Genomic DNA, 18,034 nt, shown 5'->3' with positions numbered 1-18,034 from the left:
CAGTTTCGAATAGCAGTCTCCCGTAGGTGTTCTTTTGAGAGTGTTTTTGAAAGTGGGTAGTGATTCACATTCCTTTACAGCTTTGGGTAGGGCGTTCCACATTGATGTGGCATAATTGCGAAACGTGTTTAGTCCCTTGTTTGAGCCAAATCTGGGTTTAACATGATTTGTTGATGTGTTGAGGAGAGAGTGCAGTAAGGTGTCATTCAAAATGGCTTTGGAATCTGTCTCACTTACCGTAGCCAAACCGGAAAAACCTGCCGGCACACCCGTCCTGCCTGTGTAAGCTGAGACACACACACGCATTGTTATTTCATTCACTTCTCCCCACACAGACCAAGGAACACTCTAACAACAGGAGAGGGAAGCGATTCTGGAAAAAGAAACTGAGGCAACTTTTCACAAGTGTTGGAGGTAAGACTATTATTTCTTTTCTCTGTTCTTAATAGCCTCCTCTCCCTTTCTTTCCCCTGTGTCACCTTGATGATAGAGGAGCGTGATGGAATTTCATTACTTACGAAAGGCGACTGAAATGAAAAGGTGCGCTCAAAATGCCAGCGTATACCCCCACCGGATGCCAGGGATCTAATTTTCTGTCATTGTTTTGTAATAAACGAGGAGCCTCTGAATGGGATAAGATGTTATTTCAGCATCGGGGGTTATCAGTTAATGTTAAGATAATGTCGCCTGGGAGCAATCGCACCTCCCTGTTTAAAACTGGGACCGTCATTTCCTCGACGGGAGGAAATATTAATTATGATTTTAACAGATTAATTCTTCCAAGACTGACTTGGCTCGTTACTGAAGGCCCACGATGAGGAAGGAACCACCGGTTAAGAGTAGGGATGGGAATCGAAAACCGGTTCCCGTTGGGAACCGGTTCCTAATTGGCCGATGCCTGGAACCGTGTGGCTCCCGTGACTTTCGATTCCCTTATCGCTGCCTACAGTTGCGCAATAATGTTAGCCGTTAGCATGTAGCCATGGCAGACTCTATTTGATTCCTTAATGGCTCGAAATTGCCTGGGTTTTGGTAATATGCTCCCGAAATGCTCCTGCTGTTTGGCTACTTCTATGTGCAGTGAAAACTACTTGAATGCTTTAGAACCTAGTCATTGATTTAGATCAGGCTGAGCTAAAATTAGCCGCGGAGCTAACGTGAGCTAACGCTATTTAATCAAGCTCACAAAGAGAGATAAACAGCTGACAGCGGATAGTACAGGTACAAATACAATAAAACAGCAGGTGGGGGCTGTTGTGTAAACCTTGTACTCTTTAGTTCACATATAATGAGAGACGGAATGTTTGTTTACAAGACTGTAAGCCAGGAAGTACAGTGGTGCAACATACAAATGTGTCCGTGTAGCAACACAAGCCAATACCTTATAGGACAGGGGCCCGGGGAGCTCTCTCTCTCTGTGTGTGTGTGTGTGTGTGTGTGTGTGTGTGTGTGTGTGTGAGAGAGAGTGTGTGAGTGAGAGACAGAAGTCAGAGGAATAACAACCTGTTATTCAATAGATTAAATTAGTTTAAGAATAAAAAAATAAATACATTTTAAGAGAATCTCAAATACATTATTTTATTTAAGTGTAGGCTATAGTTAATGTTTTATTTTTTACAGTTTTTGTATTTTTCTGACATGGGGGCTCAACAATAAATGACAATCAGAAATGTCAAGTTGCATGTTATTCTAACCAGCTTAGACCCCTACGCTCTGCATCTTCTGGCCGCCTCAGACCTACTCCTATCCGAGCTCCGGGAGGGTCATCAAAGAGAAGTCGCCTATTCTCAGTCCTTGCCCCACAATGGTGGAATGAACTACCCACCCCAGTTAGGACAGCCGAAACCCATCCAATCTTTCGCCGTCGACTAAAGACTCACTTCTTCAACCATTATCTGAATAAAAAAAAATATATCTAACCCTAACTAACCGTACTGTCATGCACTTGTCCTAATAAACTAACCTACACTTTAGCACTCAACACTTTGATGAACATTGTTGCTCAGCTGATAGAGTTGTGCCCTTCCTGATGGCTTGTCGTACAGAACTTGTAAGTCGCTTTGGATAAAAGCGTCAGCTAAATGACTAAATGTAGTTCTGTTGCATTTTCAATTTATTTATTTAAATTATAAATTGATCAGGTATCGATAAGGGAATCGATAAAGAATCGAATCGATAAGCAGAATCGATAATGGAATCGTATCGATAAAATCCTATCAATTCCCATCCCTAGTTAAGAGTAGAGTGTTAAAATCTTTGACCAGCGATGAACACATCTCATCGCAACAGTTTAAATAGTCAAGTGAATCTGTAGCTCTTATGTTCCTGCGACTCTGTCAACTTTAATTAGATTTTCAGTTTGTGAAATTTTGTTTAAACGGTCTATTATGTAGATTTATCTCTGCTGCTCAAACCCCCTCCTGGCTGTTTCACTAAAATGATTGGACAACATTTTCATCAGGCAGGTGTTTTTGTCAGGGTTCCCACTGTTTGAGAACATTTTCTAGTAGTTTTGTCTCTGCAATCCAGACATCACTTGCACACAAATCGACATATAATTTACAGGTTGACTTAGTATCAACACATTTAACCCCGGTTTTATTCTTCCTTTTTTAATTATTCAGAGTACATGATGAAGTGTCTGGTTCATTACAGTTGACTGCTACACCCATCCCTGCCAACTGTACACTAGGGTCATCTGGCCTCCTCTTGTTGTGCCAACAAGTCGTAAATGACGCACATAATGGAAGTAGCACTGTGCTATGCATTGCAGTAAAACTCAAGATTATGTACTTTTTAGCTGCGCAAAATTGACGTTTAGATAAGATATTCCTTTATTGATCCCCTTGGGGAAATGCAGGCAGCATAGGGGAGGTACAGGTAGTAAAAAAGCAGTGTAAACAATATAACAAATCAATATAATTAACTCTGGACATGTGCGAGATGAGGGTATGTATGCCCGCTCAGTTATATTTGCCCTACAATAAATAGTTACAATATATAATCTAAATCTAATTTATAATCAAATAAATGCTAAATATTAAATAATGTATAGTCATTATGGTTAGGATTTTACAGCACTTTAAAGAATAAGCATGAGCTTGTCATGACATGGCGGGCAAAATTAAGGGAGCGTGGGCCACAAATTGGCCGACATTGCTATAATCCAGTGAGTTTCAAACTAAATGCACAGGGGGGCTAAAATTTCAAAAATAAATTAAACGTTTCCAGGACTACAACATTTTTCTTTTTAAATCTTGAATATTTGGTAATTTGTCAATTTACCATGGCTGGAAATCTGGTCTATGAATTTTCAGGTTTTCCAGGACTAGTTATGGATTGGTTTGTGCCACCATGTATATTGCCCAAGTATGCCCAAACAAAAGATAGTCTTGGGTAATTAAACTGACCCAGGTACTGTGTATATAAGGGAAATGACTAGAAGGGAGATTGCGGCAGCTAATGATGCACTTAAAACTACAATGTGTACACGTGGCGCCTATAGTTCTGTTGTTTTCATTAACAAAATTAGCATAGCTGCCTGAGGGAAATAGATCCGTCACCAGCAGCATGTGGTGGTTTGTGTGTGTTCATGCGGGAGTGTGTGGGCGTGTGTTCATGCATGAGTGTGTGGGTGTGTGGGCGTGTGTTCATGCATGCGTGGGCGTGTTATCTTTACAGATCAAACCAGGATGCCTGATTGCTTTTACCAACGCGTTCGTGTTTCCGCGTCTCTGATTGGCCAGGTCATGTGACATGTACGCCCAATCGTGGGACCGCAAGTTTCTACACTGGTTAAGCTTAGGCGCTCTTTCGAAGTTGGTTAAGGTTAGAGTTTGTCTTAGAGCATGGCGATAGAACGCCTGCCCTGATTCCAAACTCTAACCTTAACCAACTGCGAAAGAGTCGCCTAAGCTTAACCAGTGATAAACAAGGCTTTAGGTAGTTTGCAGGCTGTTCGACCCGGAAATAGGCGCAGAACTTGCCGTCCCACGATTGGCGCACATGTCACATGACCTGGCCAATCGGAGCGCAAAACGGGAACCCGGAAACACGAACGCGTTGGTAAAAGCATAGACGCAACCAGGATACGTCTCTACAGTGTAAACTAATCTACTACCAACCTGAAATCCAGAGCACACACTATCTCTGACGCACATTCTCTTCCCCCCCCTTATTACCACTTATTATTATTATATATTTTTCAATTTATTTTAACATAATTAGATGGGGTATACAGACTGCACCTTTTGTTTACACCGATCATTTTTCAAATGTTTTTATTATGATAAAATTGAATTGTCTATTTGTTTTTCTTCCATTACCCTGCCCATACCTGTACGGTGTACCCCCCCCCCTCTCCCATGCTGCTATGATTTCAAATGTTTTTATTCTGATGAAATCGAATTGCCTATATTTGTCTTTCTTCTATTACCCTGCCTGTACCTCCCCTCCCCCATGCTGCTATGACGCCTGCATTTCCCCCAAGGTGATCAATAAAGGAATATCTTTGTCTCATCAACAGACACCTGAAAGCCACAGTCTCCAGCCCCCCCCCCACCCCCACCCCACCCCTCGATCAACAAAGCTCAGGAAAAAGCATTTTTTTTTAATTCTTTTTGTGACCATGGGACCAGGAGCCGAGCAGGAGTGGGACGAGAAACGCCACGGCGCGCCGATAGATACCCAGCCGAAGACTCAAAGTGACGACGCAGAGCGGAGCTCGGAGAATGGCTGCAGCAAGGGCTGCACAAAGTGCTGCCTGAACACAAAGAAGTGTCTCATGAGTGGCGAGTGTGGCCGCGGTCTTCAGATCGCCAGCTGTATCTCCTTTTGTGGGATGTGTATCCGGATGTGGGTCTAAAGTAAGTTCATCAGAATCGGGTCTTTATTGCCAAGTTTTCATATACAAGGAATTTTATTTGAGGGCAGCTAAGTGGCACAGTGGGCAAGGCGCTCGCCACTAACGCAGGAGATGCTGGGTTCGAGCCCAGCTCTCGGCGTTGCTACCAGCTTGGCTGGTCGTTCATACTAACACAATTTGCAGTGTTGGGGGTGGGAAAGCTGGTGGGTGGGGATCGGACGTTGTGGACAGCGACTCCTACAGGTCGGTTGGTGCGCCTGTACAGCAGAATCAGGAAGTAACGGGGGCAGCGTGAGCCTCCCACGCGTTACTCCTCGCCACTGAGAGATCGCGCTGTACAGGTGAAAAGATGCGACGGCTGCCTCCTCGTGTACCGGAGGGGACATGTGATGCAAGGCTTCGTCCTCACTGCAGCCGACCAGTGGGAGGCATAGTCTAGCAACGTTCGAGACAGGGGAGGGGAGAATTGAAGGGAGAATTGGCGAAATTGGAATGGGAGAAAAATAGAAAAAGTGGATCAAAATAAAATGAATTTGATTTGGTCATTTTTGGTGCAACATTAATGGACAGATAATAAAATTAAAAGGTGGAATAAAATGGAATATGAACTCAATTAAGATGGAAGCAGAATAGAATTATGAACAGAAAATAGGCCAGAGCTGTACAACTGTAAAAAATTAAAGGTGGAATAAAATGGGATATAAATTAAATGGAAGCACAATAGTATAATTAAGATAAAAATAGGCCAGGTCTATACACTGTCAATACAGGCATGATAATACAATAACAGTACAGTGGGCTTGTTACGACCCTGGCTCAAAGGCCCGCAACCTATATGAAAACCAACACCAAAACTCTGTGCTCAAACTCATAAAGCTACTCTATTAAGAAATTACTGGTGTAAACTAAGGTACAAACATAGAAGACCGTGATATCTATCTGTTAACCCACACTCCTCTAAACACCGACCCTGCATGTGTGTTACCAGGGCTGCTTTTAAAGCTCCCAGCAGGTAACCAATCAGCACTAATTAGCTAATTGGCAGCCCTCACCTACATGCCCCGTGACACAGGAGTGATCAGGCCTGCACGCACAGTGACACGGGAGTGATCAGGCTCCTGGTACATAACACCTCCCCCACCAAACTGGTTGCCCCAGAGGCAACCACCACACAACAACCCATAAACAAAAACAAAAAAAACAGTGACCCATTAGTTGTCAGGGCCACTACCACAACAGCGATAGCGGGTCGGCCCCTGTCGAACACGACCACCAACCGTGTTGTATGCTCCCTTTCAACAGGCCCCTCCACCGATACCGACCTGTCAAAAATAGACTGCAAACCAAAATCAATCTGAGAACTAATCTCACTGCGCTCAACAGAACAGAACATGGCAAAACAAAAACCATAGATCACTGATACCACCACCGCGCCCATATCCATCCCACCTGGCACTGGTAGTTCAGTATACTGCAAACCGTGAACATCCAGAGTAAGATGTACCGCCTCAGGTACAGCCCCACCGTCCCTGGAACATGGCAGTACGTCAGTCACAAAAACGTCTGGAACACCATCTAAAATGGCGTCACCCAAAATAACATTGTCCTGATCAAAATCAAAATGGCTGCCACTCAACAGACCAGGTCGCGAAGGCGGCTCCTGCTCCACAGGACACGGGTAACTAGGTTGACCATCACACCTAGTGCATGGCAGAGAATCAGTGTGGACATGTGGATCAATGTCAGAATCATCAACCGACATACTGGGACCATCCCTGCCCACAAGTGAAACATTAGGGACAATAGAGCTACTGTGGGAAGGCTGGCAGCCTAAGTCAGGCTTAGTAGCCTCTCCAACTAGAACGGTGTCACATGAAACAACAGCACCTCTCATCCTTCCCACACTCATCCTCCAAGTCGTTCGTGGCCTCAGCCACCGTACAGGCTGGGAAGACCTTGAGACACTGCACTGCCATATCATCTTCTGCCACATGCTTCTCCAGCACGCATGTCAACTCTGGTTTCACCACCGGGCCTAACACAAAGGCACAATCAAAAGAATCATTATGCAGAGGTACATCCACAGTGCTTTCCAAAATTCTCAACAGGTACACATTTTAATTCAACAAAGAATGTGTCACTAAGTGTAATGTCCCAAGTCGAAGTATCGGCAACATCACTTTTGTCCTTTGACATTTCCCGTGCCACAGCACACACAGGGAACACTCCTGGATGTTTCTGTGCCAGCTCATTAGGGACCTCAGAAACCACAGGAATGGGAGTTACAACCGGAGTAGCCAACACTTTGTCACCAGCCAAATCATTCCCTAGAATGAAGGACACCCCCTTTATGGGAATGTGAGAACATACCCCCACAACAACATTGCCTGATACTAAGGGAGAATTGAGCGTGACCTCATGCAAAGGTGCATCCACAAATCCACCCCCAAAGCCCCGAACAACGACACTGGAATGCAAAGAGTTTTCTGAAAACGGCAAAACCCCCTCCAGAATGAGGGACTGAAAAGCACCGGTATCTCTCCAAATTGTTATAGCCTGTTTGGACTCTAGTGCATTAGTCAGGGAAACAAATCCATCCATCATAAACCTTGAGGAACCCTCGAGCTCTTTGTCCACACGTTTGATACTTCCCCCATCACCATCTAACGTTGGCATAGGCGTTCTGCATATGGTTTCTACCAGAGCCACGGTTCTGACATTTTTCTGCTCAAGCACCGGGCACCCAGCAACGATATGACCAGGTTCTTTACATTAGAAACAGATAATCCCTTCTGGGAATGCACCAGCAGAACCACCCCGCCTAGGAGGTGAAGTTAACTGACCAGCAGATACAGGTTTTGGGAAACGGCCCCCCTGAACAGGACGCCTATCCCCGGACTCAACACGGTAGTCCTCCAAAAACACGGACTTGTGTGTCAACACAAACTCATCAGCGAAGACAGCGGCGTCGCCTATCTTCGATACCTTACGCTCATTTAGATGTGTGGAAACGGTATCGGGAACACATCTTTTAAATTCCTCTAGGAGAATCAACTGTCTAAGCTGCTCCCTTGACTCTGCTTTTTGCGAGGTGCACCACCGGTCAAACAGGTTCTCCTTCTCCCTTCCAAATTCAACATAAGACTGTCCCTCCGACCTGCGATAACCTCTAAAACGCTGACGATAGGCCTCGGGGACCAACTCATAAGCCCTCAATATGGAAGCTTTAACAAGCTCATAATCAGCGCTTTGTTCAAGGGACAGAGCAGTATAGGCTTCTTGTGCCCTACCAACTAAAACAGCAGTGTCCAGGCGGTATCAGGCCACTTCAATGTGGTTGCCACCCGTTCAAAAAGGGGAAAATATTTCTCCACGTCTTTCTCAAAAAATGGAGGCACCATCCTAATATTCCTGCCTACATCAAAACCGGAACGTGACTCTGAATGCAGAGCACCCGCCTGTAAGGCAGCATGCTTAAACTCGAGCTCCTTCTGCGCACGCTCGTGCACCAGCAACATTTGTCTCTCCTCCAGCAACATTTGTCTCTCCTTAAGCTCCCGCTCCTCTTTCCTCTCTTTAAGCTCACGCTCCTCTCTCTCTCCTTAAGCTCACGCTCCTCTCTCCTCTCCTCACGCTCCCGCTCTAGCTGCCTTTCCTTAAACTCCAACTCCCTAATCCTCCACTCACCCTCTGCACCAGGTAATAGCGGAGACGCGTCAGAAAAAGGAGGCTCCTCCACCCTCTCCTCAAGCACCTGCTCTCCAATGAGTAACACCCTCAAAGCACTCAAGGCAGTCGGCTTCAAACGTTTCTCACTTGCAGTAAGCTCTACCCTGTAGTGCACAGCAAGTTCTAGAAGTTGTTCCTTGGAAAACTTCCCCAACATATCATGAGACGGGTGATCAACAAAGTCCTTGATGGAAGCCATCGTTACTGTACCAGTCACCACAAGCTACTCACTATACTTTACAGTCACGAAGAACTACTAACGAACCACGAAGAACCACTAAAGAACCACTGAAAAACCACTAAAGACCCACCAAAGAAGCACTGAAGACCCCCTAACGAACCACAGAAGAACCACGAAGAACCACTGAAGAACCACTGAAGAACCACTGAAGAACCACTGAAGAATGCTAATGCCAACAAAAACAATAAAGGGACGCGGTGGAAATGTGTGCTCTACTAATGTGAGCGCACCTTTCTAATTTGCAAAAAAAAAAAAAAAAAAAAACACCCTGAAATAAATAGACGTGTCATACACGCAGGGTGTCAGGTGCTAACAGGTATGTTAACCAAACACTCAAAACAAACATTCAAACAGGTGGCCCTTCTAACCTGATATGACTACTTATGCTTCTACATCTAAACTGCAGTCACAACCGGCCCACCACATGTCTACTCTAAGAAACACTAAATCAGGCCCTACCACACTACCTGTGTTTTCTGGCCCCCTAATCTACCTACCCTTAAGCTAATGCCCTGTAGACCTAACCATCTTCAACCACACCTGCTACCAGCCAAAGATCATATTTGACCATCCACCCGTCCAGTACATGGTATGGTACCAGACAAGTAGATGGTGCTAATCCCTTCCCTGACTGCCCCAGGAGTATGTGGTGCACAGGAAGCTAACCAACAACCAGAAAATAATGTCCCTATCTACATGTGGTGCCCACTAAACTATATATTTTAACAGCATAAGTAGTCACATCAAATTACAAACAAATAAGGCATACTCACCTGTTTGATGAAACGGCTCAAGCCCCCACGTTACATAATATGTAACGAACACCACCCAAACCATAACACCATGACACCCTGTGTAACAAAAAAAAAACACCAAACAAATTGCTAGGGGTAAATATCCCGGACGAGCCCCCAACTGTTACGACCCTGGCTCAAAGGCCCGCAACCTATATGTAAACCAACACCAAAACCCTGTGCTCAAACTCAAAAAGCTACTCTATTAAGAAATTACTGGTGTAAACTAAGGTACAAACATAGAAGACCGTGATATCTATCTGTTAACCCACACTCCTCTAAACACCGACCCTGCATGTGTGTTACCAGGGCTGCTTTTAAAGCTCCCAGCAGGTAACCAATCGGCACTAATTAGCTAATTGGCAGCCCTCACCTGCATGCCCTGTGACACAGGAGTGATCAGGCCTGCACGCACAGTGACACAGGAGTGATCAGGCTCCTGGTACATAACAGGGCTGTGCAATTGGGCAGTTATGTGCAAAAAGTATGAACAAGGAGTGTTGAGCTTCGTGAAATCACATCTGCTCATTTCTATGGTTATTACGGTTTATCTCGTCTTTACGGTTCGGATTTTACAGCACTTTAAAAAAGAGGAGCATAAGCGTGAGACAAAAAAATATAACTAAAAGTGCAATACCAAACAAGGCTCGTTTGCCTAGAGGTCGCTGTTTGACAGCATTACACCTTTAACTAGGGATGTCCGATATTATCGGCCTACCGATATTGGCATAAAAATGTGATATCTATCTGTTTTCAAAAAATATATATTTTTTACATTTATTTAACCTTTATTTACCCAGGCAAGTAAGAACAAATAATTATTTTATTTATTGTCAAAGTATGCATAATGTTGTGTTAATTACACTACGAGATATGTAATGCTAATTACCTGAAATTTTCAGTTTTGGGGGGGGGGGGGGGGGGGGGGGGGGCCTGCATATATCGGTTGGTATCGGAAATTATCGGCAAAAAAGCCAATATCGAGCATCCCTACCTTTTTAACTCATTGGACGCCAGACCCGATGATAGTCGGGTTAACTCGCCGACTGTTCAGCTGGTATTGCACTCCACTGGGAATGGTATAGTTTTTTTTTCTGGGACGATCCAAGCCGTGCAGGCGTGGTTTAAATAATCAGGCGAGGTAACCTGATTTCAACAATACATCTGCGATGCTGCCCCCCCTCATATGCAATGCTATTGAACGTGGCACGGACCTCCGCGCCCAGTACTTCAAATGGCGATCAGATAATTGGATTATTTCTTTTGCATTACATCAGATACAAGGTAAGAACATTATATATAAATTTGATCGTTGATCTGATATGTGTTTCTACCCGATCGACGCTGTATCTGTATGTGTGGCTGTTTTCCGTTGGGTGGGAGGAGGGGGGGTGGGAGCGGCGTGCCGGTCTAAACAACATTGCATACGTGCACGAGGAAGGATAATAATTATGATCTAGCGTTGATTTCAGGAAGATTCGATAATCAGCCGAAAAATTACAGCGCGTTTTGTGTATTCCACTAAAGGGCTATTATCGCGTCTTTCTCTGGAATTACTAGAAATCACAAACTATACTCGTATTCAAAACGGAAATGTACCGATGTTTTTCAATCAGTTTTGTAACGGAACATAGACCAATCGCAGCCACTCTTATTGTCTGGGACCAAATACGGCCACGCCCCATTCCCAGTAAAAAGTGGGAATCTCTAGAATGTGTTTTGGGCGACGGTGTATACGGAAGTGCCTCTCAAGGTGACGATAGACAACACTTTCTGTTGTCAGTAGATGGCAGCATTGGTTTAAAATTAAAAGGTGAAAATGTTAAACTACAACAATACATTTCCCAAGACCCTTAGCACAGGTCACTGGGATGCGTCTATTCTTCGACGTGATCTGAACAGCGGTAAACTATTAATGCGACCTCAGTATAGCGACCGCGAATGGTAAACTAATTATCTTAACAAAAGTGCGCTGGTAGCGTTACATGTTGTCTAAAGGGAGACATATGGTACAATTTAAGATTTTAATGATAATCGGCATATAAAGGACAACATAAAGCATCATTAATTTGTAAGAAACCTCAATGAAAACGGCGCAGGGTAAGTAATATTCGCTATTGTTATGAAAATGTGATAGAATCCTCAAAACATTTGGACTCATTTGGTCACCGTGACGTTACATGTTGACTGCAAGCAACTCACTGATAATCGACGAGTGTATTGGACCCATAATTTAAGATATATTTTAAGCACTCGCTAATCTCCCACTCCACCCATTGATTAAAGCGATGGCGCTCTAGCGCCCTCTGGTGCACTTAAGCGTGGCGGTCAATGAGTTAAGGGTGTGAGATTATACCCCTGAGATTTTGTAACTGGATTGCAATGATTGGTGTCGCTATGGTGACCGCTCTGACCACTATAACTATGGAACACGTTCAGATCACATGCGCACTGTAAAGACTGCGCTGAGAGCAAGAAGTATAAAATGTGTTAAGTCTTAACCGCATTACGCGAAGCTAAGAATAAATGAAATGCTTATAACTATTTGGCTTCGACTGCCTCTCCAATGCTGCTCTTGTGACTTTATCAGTGGGAAAATCATTTGCTGTGCAAATGGAATAAAAATATATAACCTTAATAAATCACACGTTTAATACGTGTGCGAGATTCTCTGTCCCTCGGTACTCTTTAGCTTGAATAAAAATTCCTCCCACATACTTATTAATTGAATTTCACCTGAAGAGGCACAATGCCATTTCAAACGGGATTCCTCCCTGAATACATTTGCCTTCTGCTTCTGATCATGTAAGCACATTTTTTTTTTTTAAACATTCCCTTGTTTGTTTACCGTTTCTTCTCCTCACTTTGCTTACAGAGACCAATCTTGGACACGAAGACCATCCGTCTCGCCTCATCATGTTCGCCTCCAGCTACAAGCGGGATATTCAAACATGTTTTAACACGTTGAACATGTTTTGTCTCTAATGTGAGACTATCCATATTCATCTTACCCTATGAGTACCACATGTAATTCTCAGCCACAAGCATTATTTATTTAACATGAGCTTTCATTCCCTGTATGTATCTAATGGTGGTTTTGTCCGTGGAAAATGCTAGTTAAACTGAGCCTTGAGACTGAAAGTGAATAATCTGCTTTTAAATTTTAAAGGCGCTGTAAGTGGTATTTTATTAAGAGAAGTGTTAAATAACTCATTCTAACAGCCATCACTGATGTTTGGTTAGTAACATGGATCTCCCAGTCATTCCACTCTGCAGTAAACGGAAAATACATTTCCTGGTATCCTGTTCCCACTTTATCCAATCATGAGCGGCAACCTTAGAGATTTTTTCTTTTTACTTATTTCAAGAAACCTTGCCAAACTAAATGTGCTTACTGGACTGGTAGATTATTTTACTTGTTTCAAGCACATAGTTTCTCTTCAAACAATTATTGCACTAGAGTTCTCTCTCCTGATTGGATGAAGTGGGAATGGGATACCGGACATTTATTTTGTGTTTACTGCAGACTGGGGACTGGGAAACCCATGTTACTAACACTCGACATCAGTGATGGCTGTCGGAATGAAAAACTATTACTTTAACCTTTGCCCTTGTCTGTCTGCTGCATTTTCGCCATCAACAAATGCATTGTTGGAAAGTTGAATTTGCCCCCTTTCAATCGTCACCCGTTCAACCTATTGTGTGATTACATTCTCGAGTTGCAAGACGAAACATCCGGTGGGCGTCATTTGACAAGCTGTTCGGACGAGTGACCACGTCCGGTTGTGAATGGTCCTGGACTGACCAGTCACCGCTGATGGCGAAAATGATTGACCACTGTTGTAGCCAAGGAGCGTCTGCTCCGTTACTCTATCATTGGCACTCAAAGTGATTTTTCTTTTGTGTAAAACTTCAGAATGTTACCTTTTCAAAAATAGACGAGACTTGTGCATGTGCTACAAGTATAAAATTAAACGACTTTGAAGTATTATTCATTGCACACATTGATAATGTCGTCATGCAGTGACACACAACGCGATGGGCGGCATACACCCACTGACACGCATGCAATCTTTCTTTGGGTCGCCGATGTAATGTTCCTCTCTGCGTTTGACCCATCCGGTTGTCCTTCCGCCCCAAGGGCAGCCGGGAGCATACATGGGGCCGTGCCCGCAGACCAATCCAAGTGCTCCCGTCTGTCTTCGCCAGGGATGAAGCACAATTAATGGAATCGGACATGAATGGTTAGCCTTCGGCAGAGTTGTTAATTTGTACAATGCCTAGGCTAACCGGTCATGTCCGCTTCCATTCATTTTGCTAAGCTAGGCTAACATGCAGCCAGATAGCTTTCTACTGAACGCACAGAGAGGAAACTGGTATCTATCTTGTCTCTCTCTAGAGAAGACTGTAAGCTAATTTCCCAAAATGTTGGCTTGTTCTTAACACTTTGATTGCCACGCAGTATGCCCATCCTTATGCCCAGTGCCAGCACTGTAACCCTATGGAGATGTTTACCTTCTTTGCAGGGCTATAACTTTTTAAATATTATAGCTATATCGACATTACTATGGCCCATTTAACATCGGGTATCTATCGTTCCGGATGTGGGAACGTTATATTTTTTCATTCATACGAAAATACCGTCTAGAATATAAATGTTTTTATCGTTTTCTGCAGTAATTCCTAGAACACTAGTTATAGGCCTAAACGCATTATATAGATTATCGATTTCAGTTTATTCGTGATACACGCTATATAAAAAAATCCAACTGAATAAGATCCTAAACGTTATGACTCATCATGCGCGGATGAACGGGGGGGGGGTCGTTTATAATTCCGTCATCGTCAGTAAATGCTTTATGTAGTATGGGTGATATATTGATCAGAGCAGTTTGCATTAATAATAATAAACAATCACGCTGAAAGTAACGTTACTGTCCTCTTACCGTTCGCCGATGAGACTGGAGGAAAAAGATCCCACTTATTTGACGTTGATCGACTAGATCCATTTCCGGTTTGTATGGCGAAATAGACTCCCAAATCATATCGATTATTGAGTTATGGCAGTGATCCATATACACGGATGTGTGTCTAGAGTCCCGCAACAATAATGTGACTGTCGGACGCATTTCCCAAATGCACGGAGATCACCAGAGATCCATTTCCGGTTGTAACTCGCCCGATCATCCACCAGGCGGCGGTATTTAAGCGTTGCACGGTTGTGCCGAGGCTGGGTGAGGGAATTATGAATACCATGGCGAAAAAATTTAATATATCAATAATGTCGTACGCCGTGGAGTGGTGGAATTCGCATGACCTTGAAACCCGTTGTACGCCGTTTTTGGCGGTGGATGTGTTAAGAATCTAAGTTATTTGTTGTAAAATCCTGTCCCAGATCTCCCTCCTTGCTGTATCCGTCCGTAAACAGACTTGCTAGGATAATACCGACCTTTTACCTGTACAACTGTATATTTTAAAGTAATGTCACATCTTACCTGTGCAACGGTATAGGTTCAAGTAATGTCACATCTTACCTGTGCAACGGTCAGTGGCGGCCGCCACCGTCTTCTCCACTAGGGGCACTATAACAAACATTTTGCAAACATGTACAAGGCACGCATTGGCGAATATTATCACCATTGCCATCGATCAATATATGATCAGTCAGTCAAATGCAACCACGTTTCCAATAGCCCAACACAAACACGCACAGCTCTCTCTCTCTCGCTCTCTCGCTCTCTCGCTCTCTCTCTTTCTCTCTCTCTCTCTCAGATGATGTCAGATCGATTCAATAATAAGCACATATGTATATCTCGTCATTTTAAACAAGTTACCATTTATAGTCTGAGTGGTTATGTCCCACACGCGGCGAAATTAGAGAGGAGAGAGAGAGAGAGAGAGATCTCCAACTATACCTTGTTAAGTTGAAACGCACAGTGGTCCAGCAGTAAAGTATAAAGTATATCCACTCCACTGTCCAGATCGTGTTGATGTCCATTTTCCATGCATGTCCAGTTGTCCACACTGCATCCATATAGCTTGTTGTTAACCAACAACGGCAACAAGTACTGTGAAGAGCTGTGTCTTTGCCCATTTCCTCGTCAAACAGCCTGCAAACTACCTGGCGTTCTATCGCCCTGCTCTAAGACAAACTCTAACCTTAACCAACTTTGAAAGAGTGCCTAAGCTTAGTTAACCGTCGAAAGAACTTGCCTTCACGCTCTAAGACAAATAGCTGCATAACAACAACACAGTCTGCCAACCTAGAAGCTAGAAAATGGTGTTGGCCAATCGGAGAGCGTCTCCGCGAAATGCGGCTAAGGAAAAAAATGCTGCTACGGAAAAAAATTATAGACGCTGCTGCTTAGACCGCTTCAAAATCGCGCCCGGCTTCCATCATAAACATCATATTTCAATGCACAGCGCATTACGCACTGATTGGCTGCGACGGATACAGCGATCAAACAGTGACGCGCACTCAGAGCGCTATTGCGTCTAGCCCGAGAGAAATACGGCAGGAGAAATGCGGCTAAGGTAATGGAACGTTCTTTATCAGACAGAATCGTCACTTCCTGTTCAAGAAAACGATTAATATTTTATATTTTAACGTTATATTGTGCATTGGAAACACAAACATATTTAAAATGAGTAAATATTATTCATTTTAAACATGTTTATTTTATTTTTAGGGGTCTAAAATAAAAATAAAAAATGTTCTTCTTCTCTTGCTGCTCTCTTTACCAGGGTGGGCGGCGCCCTAGCGCCCCCCAGTGGCGGCCGCCACTGGCAACGGTATAGGTTAAAGTAATGTCACATCTTACCTGTGCAACGGTATAGGCTAAAGTAATGTCACATCTTACCTGTGCAACTGTATAGGTTAAAGTAATGTCACATCTTACCTGTCCAACGGTATAGCTTAAAGCAATGTCACATCTTACCTGTGCAACGGTATAGGCTAAAGTAATGTCACATCTTACCTGTGCAACTGTATAGGTTAAAGTAATGTCACATCTTACCTGTGCAACTGGTTAAAGTGATGTCACATCTTACCTGTGCAACGGTATAGGTTAACAAGATGATGTCACACCACTTTTACATGTTATGGCGATGTGTTGTGATGTCATGTGTCTTTACGATGTCTGTATGACGCATGTCTGAACACTTCGTTCCCCTACAACAGGGGTGGGCAACTTTGTATATGGTGAGAGCCACTAAATTTCCACACTCAATCTGGGGGGCCGCATTGTTTATCGGCAGTCCCGCCAGTAGTACCACATCACTCAAATAGCCCATAATAGTCACAGATGTGATAAATAAGGCATATAAACTATTATAATTTGTTGTAACTTTGTTTTTATTCCATTTCAAACGCATTTAGTAATGCTTAATTTCAACTTTATGAATTTATAAATACAGCTGAATTTCAAAGTATTGCTGTTGTTGTGAAGGATCAGATTAAACCGAATATATATGTTTATTTATATATATATATTTAAATAGTATTTGTATATCGTTTGATATCTCCTGTATATTCCTTGTACAATATGCACTGAATATCCCTTTAGTCTACTAAACAGCCCATAATAGTTTCATTCTACCATTGGACGAGAACCTGGCGCCAGGTTGCCATACCCCTAGGTTCAAGTTCAATCGTGCCGCCCAACATGTCGTGGCAAGCCCCGGTTCCGCGTAGGAATACGTCTGGCGAAATACGAATGGTACTATTTGTTCATAGCGCATATATATATGGCGCAAGTAAAGTAGAACTTTTTTTTAGTCCAGTTCTTTACCCTCCAACAGAGTGACAGACGCGAAGCCTCACCCACGACGCACGTGTGGTGTAGTAAGGCCTACTTGGCCTCAGAATAGGCATTGAGATATCGTGTGGATTAATAGTTGAATAGTCATAGTTTGGCACTATACCGTCGAGTTGGACGTATTCTATTAAGCTAATAATAGTCTATTTATGTATGGTGCATCGTTCGGTTAGAGTTATAAAGTTATCAGTACCCCCATCGTTCCTGACGTTATCTGGACGCTTAACCAGGCTGGGCAGACCCCTAGTGGTGCTTGCATCCGAGGAGCTCCGGGCCAGGGCGACTGGACCTGTATATTGGATTACTCTACCCGGACGACGGCGAGCCTTCCACGGCTTGGATTATGCTTTGGGTGCTTTGATTATTCCATGGATAACGGCCAACACTGCGGAGTGTTGGAACTACCCCCCGGAGAGGACTCCAGGTGAGACGGCGCTCTACACCAGTGAGGTCGCCTCACGTCTCTCCGTTGTGGACCGGCAGCTACCGTCCACCAGAGGGTCCAGCTGTATTCGTCTGCGGACCGAGGTTCTGTGGGCACCGTGTTCAAGACTTTGAATTCTCCCAAGAAACCGTCGGCCAGATGGGA

At 43.8% G+C, this 18,034-nt stretch overlaps 1 long non-coding RNA gene across 1 annotated transcript; it reads left to right on the top strand.

Moving 5' to 3' along the window:
• Positions 1 to 276: 276 nt before the first annotated feature.
• LOC311241289 lies at positions 277 to 16,933 on the top strand. Its single transcript, XR_014620520.1, has 3 exons — positions 277 to 414; positions 4,526 to 4,865; positions 12,504 to 16,933. It is a non-coding gene; the product is annotated as an uncharacterized lncRNA (long non-coding RNA).
• Positions 16,934 to 18,034: the final 1,101 nt, after the last annotated feature.

This window comes from Notolepis coatsorum (assembly GCF_963971535.1).
Source record: "Notolepis coatsorum genome assembly, chromosome: 15".
Taxonomy (NCBI): domain Eukaryota; kingdom Metazoa; phylum Chordata; class Actinopteri; order Aulopiformes; family Paralepididae; genus Notolepis; species Notolepis coatsorum.
The sequence above is the reverse complement of the archived record's forward strand: the minus strand, read 5'-3'. Positions and strand labels throughout refer to the sequence as shown.